This window comes from Arachis hypogaea, chromosome 7, assembly GCF_003086295.3.
Source record: "Arachis hypogaea cultivar Tifrunner chromosome 7, arahy.Tifrunner.gnm2.J5K5, whole genome shotgun sequence".
NCBI lineage: Eukaryota > Viridiplantae > Streptophyta > Magnoliopsida > Fabales > Fabaceae > Arachis > Arachis hypogaea.
Genome location: NC_092042.1, coordinates 57654569 through 57669462, shown reverse-complemented (window position 1 = coordinate 57669462; position 14894 = coordinate 57654569). Strand labels below are relative to the sequence as shown.

Here is a 14894-nt window from a genome sequence, read left to right as displayed (position 1 = left end):
GGCTGTGATCCAACTCTGTAACATTCATTGAGCAAACTTAGTGATAAACAAGTAATGACACAAGACTCAACAAATTGAAGTTCCAGACTCATCAATTCTTCAGGCCCAATCCCATAAACTATGATATTCAATTGGGTTTCATACCATAATAGGTTTAAGTTAATATTTGTGTTCAAATGCTAACTTAAACCTCAATATAATTGGCCCAGAAACCCTTTCAAAGAGTGGCGTTTAAGTTGAAGTTTAAGTTTCAGTTTAAGGTTAAACTGAAACTTAAACGTGGAATTGGAAGAAAGCAACCCAGGAGGGTAATTACTCGAACACGTTTAAGCTTCAGTTTGAGGTCAAACTGAAGCTTAAACGTGGAAATGAAGATTGCAACCCTGGAGACAATTCTTGGTCGAACACGTTTAAGCTCCAGTTTGAGGTCAAACTGGAGCTTAAACGTGGAAATGAGAAGGCAACCTGGAGTAGCAAAAACGCCGAACACGTTTAACCTCCAGTTTGAGGTCAAACTGGAGGTTAAACGTGGGAATGAAGAAGGCAGCCCTGGAGTGTGAATGTCGAACACGTTTAAGCTCCAGTTTGAGGTCAAACTGGAGCTTAAACGTGAAAATGGCTTCCTGGTGCCTCATATAGTTCGAACACGTTTAACCTCCAGTTTGAGGTCAAACTGAAGGTTAAACGTGGAATCACTCCCTTGGTGCCATTCTCATTCTGGCGTTTAACCTTCAGTTTGAGGTTAAACTGGAGGTTAAACGCCAGTTTCCTCTTTTCTCAGCTTTCATGATTCTGGCGTTTAACTTTCAGTTTAACCTTAAACTGAAGGTTAAACGCCACTTTCAGCATTTGGTGCATTCCTTATTCTGGCGTTTAACTTCCAGTTTAAGGTCAAACTGGAGGTTAAACGCCACTTTCACATTGTACTCCACATGTGATCTTCAAGCTTCCTTTATAGATTTGGTTGCTTCCTTGCCTAGCCTCTTGTTCCCTGAAATCATCCACACAATTGCATCAAAGTCTTGCAGATTTTCATGAGAATTCTTCCATTCATAGCATTCAAGTAATATAACTAAAACCTCATGGAATTTGCATCAAAATTACACTGTTTGGATGATTCATTACTTTGTTGTTCATTTAACCATTCTTGGTTACTTTAAGCTCAAGAAAATGCATAAAACAACTAAAACTAACAGAAAAATGCTAGTGAAACTAGCCTAAGATGCCTTGGCATCACAACACCAAACTTAATACTTGCTTGTCCCTAAGCAAGTCCTGAGTTAATTGAGAAAACAAGTATGAAACAAAAAGCAATTACATTGGCTATATTAGCAAGCATTTGAAGTTCATCAGAAGGGTTTTATGCAGAAAGTTGCAGTATCACTTTTTCATTCTTATCAGGTAGGATTATCACTTTTTCATTGCATCCATCAAACACTGCTATGGCCTCTTGTTATTCTTATGTCTTTGGCACATTTTCCTTTCTTTGTTTTTCTTTTTCTTATAGCTCCTTTGCTCCTTGTTTGCTCAGTGTCATGTGTTGCACAAGCCTTTGGCATTTTCTTTTTCTTATCATTGCATTACACATATCCACTACAGGCATTTTTAGTTCACATTTCTTCTTGAGACATTGATGCCCAGCACCTCTTTGTGTGACTAAATGTTTTGTATTTAGGTTGCTCTTGATAATGGACTTTTGGTTGATAATCCCGGGTTAGTTAACCCAAGTTACCAAGTGTTGAAACACTCCTCAGAACCTATTCATCCAAGCATATCCTTAATACATAAATACCACAGGCATTTGTCTCAGAAGTTCAAACCATTGGTGCCTAGCTTATTTTCTCAATTTTTTTTTTTGCTTTTTGGTTGCCCCTTTTCAGTGGCTTTTTCTTCTTCTTTTTCTTTCTTTTTCATGGCCAAAGACATTTATTCATCAAGATCCATAGACAATACTCAACTTCTACACAAAAATTGATAATTCTACACTCTATTTCCAGTGATCTGACTAAACAATCAAGCATGCATACCACCACTTAATTCTACTTGATTTGTCACTAATTGAGCCAAGTTACTTTTGTTCAAACTTTTCTTTTATTTTTGAAAACAGAACAAGCATGGCAAGCATTTGTTTAAGAAGATGTAGTTATATCCAAACATCTAGGCATTCACTTTATTCAAAGCAATAAACAAACAAACATACAAATTGACTTAAAATGAAAGAAAGCTCATAAAGACAATTCATAAACTATTATTTGATTATTAAGGAACAAGACCACCTCTCATTTGTTGCTTGGTTCTTTTTGATTCTTGGGGTCCTGCTTCTTCTTGCTTCTTACCTCTTTTTGACCGCTTGTACTTCCTTTATGACCAAGCACCGTGCCTCCCCATTTGTCTTTTTCCTCCATTATTATCCTTCCTTTTGTACCTGCACAAACAAACAAATTTGTTATCATTTTTTTTTTCGGTCATGTGAATAAGGAAAAGCACTTGCACATGTTTTTCATTCTTTTTGAATTGTAGATCAATGATTAACTTTATGAGCTTATAGCCGTGACTTTTATATGTATGCACACTTATTATTGGACACCAAACTTAGTGTTTGGTAATGTCTCCTGATGACATGAAATCCATGTTAGTGTCCTTAATGAATGTGCATAATTCTTAATAAATCATAGTCACCTTGACTCTTTGATCCTAAACAATTTCACTACCTAAAGTAATTGAAATCAAAGTATTAAGACATGCAAATGGTATACTTGTCATGAAATTCTAAATCCAGAGGAACTTCTTGCTTTTCATTAACTGTGTTCAAAAAGGAACACCAAACTTAATGTTTGGTTGTGCACCTTGAATGAAAAACTAAATACAATTTTGCATAAGATTTGGAGATGCCTTCAGGCACACCAAACTTAGAGACCAATTGTATTTTACATGTAACGTTTAGTGCACCTTATCAACGGTTGTCCTGAGGATTCACGTTCATGCATAAGAAACCATGCTTTATTAGATGCAGAGTAAAACAATAAAGAGTAAGGATACTAAAAACATGGGTTGCCTCCCATGAAGCGCTTCTTTAACGTCACTAGCTTGACGGTTGTCCCTTGTTAGGGTGGATTGTAGTGCTTGATGTCTTCTCCTCTTACTATGAAAACATCCCCATTTGATTCCTTTATGATTTCCAAATGTTCCATAGAAAGAACTTTCCTGATTGTGAACACTTGAGGAAGCTGTGAAGGAATGGTTTTGAGGCCAGGTGGCATTGGCAGATAATGACTTGATATCACTTCATCTCCCGGAGAGAAACCTTCAGTGGGAATTTTCTTGTTTCTCCACCCTCTTGGCACTTTCTTTACAATTCTTCCCTCTCTCTTGAGGACTTCTTCTTTGACTATTATGCCAGGAGGTTCCTTCTTATTTGTTTCTTTTATTCTTGTGGCTTTAACTCTTGCAAATCTTGTTTGCCTTCCAAGGACTGTTTTAGAGTTTTAGTTGCTGGATTGCTTTCCTCCGAACAGAGATGGCTACTATCATCCTTAGGCTTTTCAGATTCTGGTTCAGGGTCAGATGCAGGTTTGAAAACATGGAAAATGAGCTGTTCATCATGTATTCTCAAAATTAGCTCTCCTTGTTCTACATCTATGAGCGCTCTAGCAGTGGCTAGAAATGGCCTTCCCAGAATGATAGGGTGTAGGTAGCTTTCCTCCATGTCCAAAATGACAAAGTCTGTAGGGAAGAAATAATTTCCCACTTTCACCAGCACATTCTCCACTACCCCTTCAGCTTGCTTTTGAGTTTTGTCAGCCAGTTGTATGATTACATCAGTGGATCTTACCTCATTCAGTTGTAGCCTCTTCATAAGAGTCAGAGGCATCACATTTATGCTAGCTCCTAGATCACAGAATCCTCTGTCAATTTTTGTTTCCCCTATGATGCAAGGGATATGGAAACTTCCTGGGTCTGTTTTCTTAGAGACTATGTCCTTCTTGATGAGTGCACTGCATTCCTTGTTCATTATTACAGTTTGTCCTCCCTTCAAAACTCTTTTCTTGCTCAGCAATTCTTTCAAATACTTGATATGTGTAGGCATCTGCTGGAGGATATCAAGAAAGGGAATATTGATATGGAGAGACTTAAATGTCTCTAGGAACCTTGAATATGTTTTCCCTTTTTCACCTCCTCCTAACCTCTGAGGAAATGGTGCTTTTGGTTGGTATGTTTCCATCGTGCCTTCCTTTTGCATATCCTTAGCTTGCTCCGTTTCGCTTTCCTGCTTAGCTTCTTCCACACTTTCTTTCAAGATTTCTGGCTCCTTTTCTGAGGGTCTGATTCCGTCTTCTTCTGAGACTTCCTTCAATGTGGTGATGGCCTTGCATTCTTCCCATCTCACTCCCTTTTGTTCCCCTTTAGGATTCTTTTCTGTGTCACTAGGGAACACTGCAGTTGACTTAGGGGCCTGTTGAGAAAGTTCTCCTACTCGAGCTTCCATCCATTTGAGTTTTTCGCCATGGTTTCTTAAGGTTGATCTCACATCGTCCCTAAAGTTTTTCAACTCACTTATGTCCTGACCCATGTTTACTAACCTTCCTTCTATCCTGTTTAATTGATCTTGAAATTGTTGGTTCGGATTAGGTTGGGCAGGTTGGTTATTTTGGCCATGATATGGTGGTTGGGAGTAAGTGTTTTGTGTGGCTTGGTATGATCTTTGGTTGGAGTTTTGGTATGTGGAATTGTTATGTTGGTTGTGGTTGTAAGGTTTGTGGTTTTGTGGTTGGCTTTGCTGGTTTCCCCACCCAAAGTTTGGGTGGTTTTTCCATCCTGGGTTGTAAGTGTTGGAATTTGGATCATATGGTTGCCTTTGTTGATTTCCCACATAGTTGGCCTCTTCCCAATCACCTCCTTCAGTGCTTACTTCCTCTTGATCTTGTGTGTGTAGTGCAGCCACTTGCTTTGTGTCTAATTTCTTGGTGAGCTCTGCTAGTTGCTTGGCAAACACCTTGTTTTGGGCTAGAATTGTATCCACATGGTTCAGCTCCATCACTCTCTTAGTGTTGTGCCTCTCTGAAGCATAGTAGTACTCATTCTCAGCCACTGTCTCAATCACTTCAATGGCTTCTTCCACAGTCTTTTTCCTGTTCAATGAACCTCCGGATGAATGGTCTACAGCCTTCCTTGATTCATAAGAAAGTCCATCATAGAAAATATGCAATTGCACCCAGTCAGGGAACATGTTTGGTGGGCATTTCCTTGTCAACTCTTTGAACCTCTCCCATGCCTCGTAGAGAGTCTCACCATCCTGTTGTCTAAAAGTCTGAACCTCAGATCGAAGCCTATTGACCTTTTGTGGGGGGTAGAAACGTGCCAGAAACTTGCTCTCCACCTCATCCCAGGTTGTTAGGCTGTCCCTTGGGAATGATTCCAGCCACTTAGCTGCCTTGTCCCTAAGTGAAAATGGGAACAAGAGCAGTTTGTAGGCATCTTCCTGGACTCCATTGGACTTCACTGTGTCACAAATTCTCAGGAATTTGGTGAGATGTTGATTTGGATCTTCATTAGCACTCCCACCAAATGAACAATGGTTCTCCACCAGTGATATTAGCTGTGGTTTGAGTTCAAAATTGTTGGCCTGAATGGGTGGTTTCTGAATGCTACTACCACAATTCCCAGAGGTTGGGTTTATGTATGAACCAAGAACCCTTCTCTCAGGAATGGCATTGTTTCCATCATCCCTCTCATGGTTGTGAACTTCTCTTTCCATGTTGAGATCTAGAGCTTCCTCAAAGTTGTCCTCAGATTCTCCTTCAGATTCTTCTTCTCCTAGTACCCTCTTCCTTCTTGCTTCCCTTCTAAGTCTATGAAGGGTCCTCTCTGGTTCGGTATATGGAGGGGTTGATGTCTCTCCTCTCCTACCTGTCATACAAGAACACACCACAAGCAACAACCAAGTGGAATACTCTTGGTTAATGGAAGAGTATGGTTAGAGCAGTTGAGGAATTAATTCAAATAGTTAGTGGGTCAGTGAGTTAGTTGCTAGAAATGAAAGGCATAAGAAAGAAAAAGCAAATAACAGAGTGCAGAAATTAAAATTCAACAAGTAACTTGAACTAAATTAACAAAACAAAAAAAATTGTTCAATCTAGTTAACTTCCAATTTGAGAATTGTCAATCGGAAACCAATCCCCGGCAACGGCGCCATAAACTTGATGTAGCATAACCTTGATGCTATGATTTTAGGAAATTGCACAATCGGCAAAATTCCTTCCGGCAAGTGCACCGGTTATTGTCAAGTAAAAACTCACAATAGAGTGAGGTCGAATCCCACAAGGATTGGTTGAATGAGCAATTCGGATTAGAAGTTTGTTCTAGTTGAGCGGAATCAAGATTTAGATGAGAATTGCGGAATATTAAATTGCATGAATTAAAGAGCTAGAAATTAAATTGCTGAAATTAAAAGGGATGGGGGTGATTGCATGAAATTAAATTGCAGAATGTAAAGAGAAAATGTAGATCAGAAATGGGGAATTCATTGGGGTTCAGGAGATATTGAGATCTCCGAATCAAAACATTTCTATCTCTTCCTCAACCAATGCATTCATTGAATTTTGCTTGGCAATCTTATATGATTGGATCCCAATTCCTTGGCTCACCAATTCTCTCTAAAAACAAACAAATTCCCAATCCCTTGGTTTAAATGTTCATAAGAAGAGATGATGCTCGATCACTGATTATACCACACAGCTTCATGAACCACAATTTGGTAGGATTACATGTCACAATATCCATCCAAACCCCAATCCAATTCACTGTGAGAAAGCTTCTCTAGCATGAATCCTCCATTCCTTTCCCAAGGTTCCGAAGGATTCCAATTATGGATAATTTCTTTCCCAAGACAACTACCCAATGGAATTAGATCGAGAAGCTTTCTAACAAAATTCAAGAGAAAAGATTGAAGAAGAAGATAAAAAGTATTATTGATTCATTGAATTACAATAGAGCTCCCTAACCCAATGAAAGGGGTTTAGTGAGTCATAGCTCCGAATTCTATTACAAAAGTAAAAAAATGCTAAAGTGTCAAAAAGTCCCCTACTAACTTTAATTCTATCCTATTTATACACTTTCTAAATTGAGCTTCTGTTGTGATTCTTGGGCTTTGAGGCCTTTCCCTGATTTCCTTTTTGCTTTGGGTTTATGATCCATAATACTGATGAGGCTGTGATCCAACTCTGTAACATTCATTGAGCAAACTTAGTGATAAACAAGTAATGACACAAGACTCAACAAATTGAAGTTCCAGACTCATCAATTCTTCAGGCCCAATCCCATAAACTATGATATTCAATTGGGTTTCATACCATAATAGGTTTAAGTTAATATTTGTGTTCAAATGCTAACTTAAACCTCAATATAATTGGCCCAGAAACCCTTTCAAAGAGTGGCGTTTAAGTTGAAGTTTAAGTTTCAGTTTAAGGTTAAACTGAAACTTAAACGTGGAATTGGAAGAAAGCAACCCAGGAGGGTAATTACTCGAACACGTTTAAGCTTCAGTTTGAGGTCAAACTGAAGCTTAAACGTGGAAATGAAGATTGCAACACTGGAGGCAATTCTTGGTCGAACACGTTTAAGCTCCAGTTTGAGGTCAAACTGGAGCTTAAACGTGGAAATGAGAAGGCAACCTGGAGTAGCAAAAACGCCGAACACGTTTAACCTCCAGTTTGAGGTCAAACTGGAGGTTAAACGTGGGAATGAAGAAGGCAGCCCTGGAGTGTGAATGTCGAACACGTTTAAGCTCCAGTTTGAGGTCAAACTGGAGCTTAAACGTGAAAATGGCTTCCTGGTGCCTCATATAGTTCGAACACGTTTAACCTCCAGTTTGAGGTCAAACTGGAGGTTAAACGTGGAATCACTCCCTTGGTGCCATTCTCATTCTGGCGTTTAACCTTCAGTTTGAGGTTAAACTGGAGGTTAAACGCCAGTTTCCTCTTTTCTCAGCTTTCATGATTCTGGCGTTTAACTTTCAGTTTAACCTTAAACTGAAGGTTAAACGCCACTTTCAGCATTTGGTGCATTCCTTATTCTGGCGTTTAACTTCCAGTTTAAGGTCAAACTGGAGGTTAAACGCCACTTTCACATTGTACTCCACATGTGATCTTCAAGCTTCCTTTATAGATTTGGTTGCTTCCTTGCCTAGCCTCTTCTTCCCTGAAATCATCCACACAATTGCATCAAAGTCTTGCAGATTTTCATGAGAATTCTTCCATTCATAGCATTCAAGTAATATAACTAAAACCTCATGGAATTTGCATCAAAATTACACTGTTTGGATGATTCATTACTTTGTTGTTCATTTAACCATTCTTGGTTACTTTAAGCTCAAGAAAATGCATAAAACAACTAAAACTAACAGAAAAATGCTAGTGAAACTAGCCTAAGATGCCTTGGCATCATTGTGTCCACACATAGGTGCCATAATAATGATTCCATACAACAACAAAGAATACTACATTGATGTGATCACAATTTCGTCCACCAAGTTTTTGGCGCCGTTGCCGGGGATTGTTCGAGTATGGACAACTGACGGTTCATCTTGTTGCTCAGATTAGGTAATTTTCTTTTCAAAAACTTTTTCAAAATTTTTCTTTTCTTTTTCGTTTTTCCAAAAATATTTTCGAAAAAAAAATTTTAATTAATAAAAATCCAAAAAAATCATAAAATTATAAAAACCAAAAATATTTTGTGTTTCTTGTTTGAGTTTTGAGTCAATCTTTAAGTTTGGTGTCAATTGCATGCTTTAAAAAAAATTTTCTTGCATTTTTCGAAAATCTCATGCATTCATAGTGTTCTTCATGATCTTCAAGTTGTTCTTGACAAGTCTTCTTGTTTGATCTTGATGATTTCTTGTTTTGTGTTGTTTGTTGTTTTTCATATGCATTTTTCGTTTGTAAGAGTCCATGCATTAAAGATTTCTAAGTTTGGTGTCTTGCATGTTTTCTTTGCATCAAAAATTTTTCAAAAATATGTTCTTGATGTTCATCATGATCTTCAAAGTGTTCTTGGTGTTCATCTTGACATTCATAGTGTTCTTGCATGCATCATTGGTTTTGATCCAAAATTTTCATGTTTTGGGTCATGTTTGTGTTTTTCTCTCTCATAATTAAAAATTCAAAAATCAAAAAAATATCTTTTCCTTATTTTTCTCCAAATTTTCGAAAATTTGAGTTGACTTAGTCAAAAATTTTCAAAATTAGTTATTTCTTACAAGTCAAGTCAAATTTTCAAAATTTAAAAATCTTATCTTTTCAAAATCTTTTTCAAAAATTATATCTTTTTCATTTTTTTTCCATTTTTCGAAAATTTCAAAAATATTTTTCAAAATATTTTTCAAAATCTTTTTCTTATCTTTATATCATATTTTCAAAAATTAGCTAACAATTAATGTGATTGATTCAAAAATTTGAAGTTTGTTACGTTTTTGTTAAGAAAGGTTCAATCTTTAAGTTCTAGAATCTTATCTTGTATTTTCTTGTTAGTGAAGTAAGTAATTTCAAATTTTTGAATTAAATCTTTTTATCTTTTATCTTATCTTTTTCAAAATTTTATCTTTTTCAAAATTTGATTTTAAAATATCTTATCTAACTTCTTATCTTCTTATCTTTTTAAAATTTGATTTTAAAATCTTTTTCAACTAACTAATTAACTTTTTGTTTGTTTCTTATCTTTTTCAAAACCACCTAACTACTCTTTCCTCTCTAATTTTCGAAAATATCTCACCCCTTTTTCAAAAATTCTTTTTAATTAACTAATTGTTTCATGTTTTAATTTTAATTACATCTTATCTTTAATTTTCAAAAATTACTAACCCCTTTTTCAAAATTATTTTCGAAATTCCCCTCTCTTTTCTTATTCTATTTAATCATTTATTTACTAACACTTCTCTTCACCTCCCCTATCCTTACTCTTTATACAGACTATTCATTCTTCTTCATTCTTCTCCCCTCTCTTTTTCTACTAACACAAAGGAATCTTTATACTATGACATAGAGGATTCCTCTTCTTTTCTTGTTTTCTTCTCTTTCAGCAGGAACAGGGAAAAAGGCACTCTTGTTGAAATTGATCCTGAACCTGAAAGGACTCTGAAAAGGAAACTAAGAGAAAATAAATTACAACAAACCAGATACAACCTTTCAGAAATTTTCGAACAAGAGAAGGAGATGGCAGCCGAAAACAATAATAATGCAAGGAGAATGCTTGGTGACTTCACAAAGCCAACGTCCAAATTTGATGGAAGAAGCATCTCTATTCCTGCCATTGGAGCCAACAACTTTGAGCTGAAACCTCAGCTAGTTGCCTTAATGCAACAAAACTGCAAGTTTTATGGACTTCCATCTGAAGATCCTTATCAGTTTTTAACTGAGTTCTTGCAGATTTGTGAGACTGTAAAGACGAATAGAGTTGATCTTGAAGTCTACAGACTCATGCTTTTCCCTTTTGCTGTAAGAGACAGAGCTAGAATATGGTTGGATTCACAACCCAAGGATAGCCTGGACTCCTGGGATAAGCTGGTCACTGCCTTCTTAGATAAATTCTTTCCTCCTCAAAAGCTGAGCAAGCTTAGAGTGGATGTTCAGACCTTCAAACAAAAAGATGGTGAATCCCTCTATGAAGCTTGGGAAAGATACAAGCAGCTGACCAAAAGGTGCCCATCTGACATGTTTTCAGAATGGACCATATTAGATATATTCTATTATGGTCTATCTGAATTTTCGAAAATGTCATTGGACCATTCTGCAGGTGGATCTATTCACCTAAAGAAAACGCCTGAAGAGGCTCAAGAACTCATTGACATGGTTGCAAACAACCAATTCATGTACACTTCTGAGAGGAATTCCGTGAATAATGGGATACCTCAGAAGAAAGGAGTTCTTGAAATTGATGCTCTGAATGCCATATTGGCTCAGAACAAAGTGTTGACTCAGCAAGTCAACATGATCTCTCAAAGTCTGAATGGATGGCAAAATGCATCCAACAGTACTAAAGAGGCAGCTTCTGAAGAAGCTTATGATCCTGAGAACCCTGCAATGGCAGAGGTTAATTACATGGGTGAACCTTATGGAAACACCTATAACTCATCATGGAGAAATCATCCGAATTTCTCATGAAAGGATCAACAAAAGCCTCAACAAGGCTTTAACAATGGTGGACGCAATAGGCTGAGCAATAGCAAGCCTTATCCATCATCTTCTCAGCAACAGACAGAGAATTCTGAACAAAACACTTCTAATTTAGCCAATCTAGTCTCTGATCTGTCAAAGGCCACTTTCAGTTTCATGAGTGAAACAAGATCCTCCATCAGAAATCTGGAGGCACAAGTGGGCCAGCTGAGTAAGAAAGTCATTGAAACTCCTCCCAGTATTCTCCCAAGCAATACAGAAGAGAATCCAAAAGGAGAGTGCAAGGCCATTGATATAATCAATATGGCCGAATGCACAAGGGAGGAGGAGGACGAAAATCCTAGTGAGATAGACCTCCTGGGATGTCCCTCAAGCAAGAAGGATTTTCCTATTAAGGATCCAAAGGAATCTGAGGCTCATATAGAGACCATAGAGATTCCATTAAATCTCCTTCTGCCATTCATGAGCTCTGAAGACTATTCTTCCTCTGAAGAGGATGAAGATGTGACTGGAGAGCAGGTTGCTCAATATTTAGGAGCTATCATGAAGCTGAATGCCAAGTTGTTTGGTAATGAGACTTGGGAAAGAGAACCTCCCTTGCTCATTAATGAACTAGATACCTGGATTCAGCAAACTCTACCTCAAAAGAAACAAGATCCTGGCAAGTTCTTAATACCTTGTACCATAGGCACCATGACCTTTGAAAAAGCTCTATATGATCTAGGGTCAGGGATAAATCTTATGCCACTCTCTGTAATGGAGAAGTTGGGGATCATTGAGGTACAACCTGCCTTGTTCTCATTACAATTGGCAGACAAGTCATTAAGACAAGCTTATGGAATAGTAGAGGACGTGTTAGTAAAGGTTGAAGGCCTTTACATCCCTGCTGATTTCATAATCTTAGACACTAGGAAGGAAGAGGATGAATGCATCATCCTTGGAAGACCTTTCCTAGCCACAGCAGGAGCTGTGATAGATGTCAACAGAGGTGAATTAGTCCTTCAATTGAATGGGGACTACTTTGTGTTTAAGGCACATGGCCATCCCTCTGTGACAAAAGAGAGTGAGCACAAAGAGCTTCTCTCAGTTCAGAGTCAAGAAGAAGAGCCCCCACAGTCAAACTCTAAGTTTGGTATTGGGAGGCCACAACCAAACTCTAAGTTTGGTGTTAAGATCCCATATCCAAACTCTAAGTTTGGTGTTGGGACTATACAACATTGACCTGATCACCTTGTGACTCCATGAGAGCCTACTGTCAAGCTATTGACATTAAAGAAGCGCTTGTTGGGAGGCAACCCAATTTTATTTATCTAATTTTTATTTTATTGTTATTTTGTGTTTTATCAGGTACATGATCATGAGGAGTCACGAAAAAAATATAAAAATTAAAAACAGGATCAAAAACAGCAGAAGAAAAAAATCCCACCCTGGAAGAAGCACAGACTGGCGTTCAACGCCAGTAAGGAGCATCTGGCTGGCGTTCAACGCCAGAACAGAGCATGAAACTGGCGCTGAACGCCAGAAACAAGCAACATTCTGGCGCTGAACACCAGGAATGTGCCTAGAGAAAAGGCTGGCGCTGAACGGCAGTAACAAGCATGAAACTGGCGTTCAACGCCAGAAACATGCTTTATATGGGCGTTGAACGCCCAGAACGTGCACCACTCGACGTTTAAACGCCAGAATGGTGTGCAAAGGCATTTTACATGCCTATTTGGTGCAGGGATGGAATTCGTTGACACCTCAGGATCTGTGGACCCCACAGGATCACCTCAGGATTTGTGGACCCCACAGGATCCCCACCTAACATATTCCCACCTTACCTCCTAATCCTATTTTACTCTTCCCCATGTCACACTTCCCAAAAACCCTTCACCAATCACCTCAATCTCTCTTCCCAATCACCTGTTCACCACTCACATCCATCCACTCTTCCCCATAAATCCCACCTACCTTCAAAATTCAAAAACATTTCCCCCCCAATCCCACCCTAAATGGCCGAACCTACCCTCTCACCTTTCCCTATATATACCCTTCCATTCTACTTTATTTTCACACAACACAACCATATCTTCTCCCCCTTGGCCGCATACACATTCTCCCTTCTCCTCCATATTCTCTTCTTCTTCTTCTTCTCTTCTTTCTTCTATTGCTCGAGGGTGAGCAATAATTTAAGTTTGGTGTGGTCAAAGCACAATCTTTTTTGTTTTCCACTACCATCAATGGCACCTAAGGCCGGAGAATCCTCTAGAAAAGGAAAAGGGAAGACAAAGCTTCCACCTCCGAGTCATGGGAGATGGAAAGATTCATCTCCAAAAGCCATCAAGACCACTTCTATGATGTTGTGGCAAAGAAGAAGGTGATCCCTAAGGTCCCTTTCAAGCTCAAGAAAAATGAGTATCCAGAGATCCGACATGAAATCCGAATAAGAGGTTGGGAAGTCCTGACCAACCCCATGCAACAAGTCAGAATCTTAATGGTTCAAGAGTTCTATGCCAATGCATGGATCACTAGGAACCATGATCAAAGCATGAACCCGAATCCAAAGAATTATCTCACAATGGTTCGGGGGAAATACTTAGATTTTAGTCCGGAAAATGTGAGGTTGGCGTTCCACTTGCCCATGATGCAAGGAGATGTACGCCCCTACACTAGAAGGGTCAACTTTAATCAAAGGTTGGACCAAGTCCTTATGGACATATGTGAAGGAGGAGCAACAAAGGCAAGGAAGGGACATAGAAGAGCTTAAGGACATTGTTGGTCCTTCAAGAAGAAGACGCCACTAAGGTGGATTCATTCCTTGTTCTTATTTCTTTCTGCTTTTCGGTTTTTATGTTGTGTTTATCTATGTTTTGTGTCTCTACTTCATGATCATTAGTAGTTAGTAACTATGTCTTAAAGCTATGAATAAATCCCATTAATCCTTCACCTCTCTTAAATGAAAAATGTTTTAATTCAAAAGAACAAGAAGTACATGAATTTCAAATTTATCCTTGAATTTAGTTTAATTATATTAATGTGGTGACAATACTTTTTGTTTTCTGAATGAATGCTTGAACAGTGCATATTTTTTATCTTGTTGTTTATGAATGTTAAAATTGTTGGCTCTTGAAAGAATGATGAACAAAGAGAAATGTTATTGATGATCTGAAAAATCATGAAATTGATTCTTGAAGCAAGAAAAAGCAGTGAAAAACAAAAGCTTGCGAAAAAAAGAAAAGAAAAAAAATGGCAAAAAAATAGAAAGAAAAAGAAAAAGCAAGCAAAAAAAGCCAATAGCCCTTAAAACCAAAAGGCAAGGGTAAAAAGGATCCAAGGCTTTGAGCATCAATGGATAGGAGGGCCCAAGGAAATAAAATCCAGGCCTAAGCGGCTAATTCAAGCTGTCCCTAACCATGTGCTTGTGTCATGAAGGTCCAAGTGAAAAGCTTGAGACTGAGTGGTTAAAGTCGTGATCCAAAGCAAAAAGAGTGTGCTTAAGAGCTCTGGACACCTCTAATTGGGAACTCTAGCAAAGCTGAGTCACAATCTGAAAAGGTTCACCCAGTCATGTGTCTGTGGCATTTATGTATCCGGTGGTAATACTGGAAAACAAAGTGCTTAGGGCCACGGCCAAGACTCATAAGTAGCTGTGTTCAAGAATCAACATGCTTAACTAGAAAAGTCAATAACACCATCTAAAATTCTAAGTTCCTAGAGAAGCCAATCATTCTAAACTTCAAAGGAAAA

The 14894-nt window shown here is 38.2% G+C and overlaps 2 non-coding genes across 2 annotated transcripts; one reads left to right on the top strand and one right to left on the bottom strand.

The window, feature by feature from the left end:
- Nucleotides 1-5225: 5225 nt before the first annotated feature.
- Nucleotides 5226-5329, top strand: LOC112704259 (small nucleolar RNA R71). Its single transcript, XR_003154894.1, has one exon. It is a non-coding gene; the product is annotated as a small nucleolar RNA R71 (small nucleolar RNA).
- A 5272-nt stretch (nucleotides 5330-10601) lies between these two features.
- Nucleotides 10602-10705, bottom strand: LOC112704184 (small nucleolar RNA R71). The gene has a single exon (XR_003154821.1). It is a non-coding gene; the product is annotated as a small nucleolar RNA R71 (small nucleolar RNA).
- Nucleotides 10706-14894: the final 4189 nt, after the last annotated feature.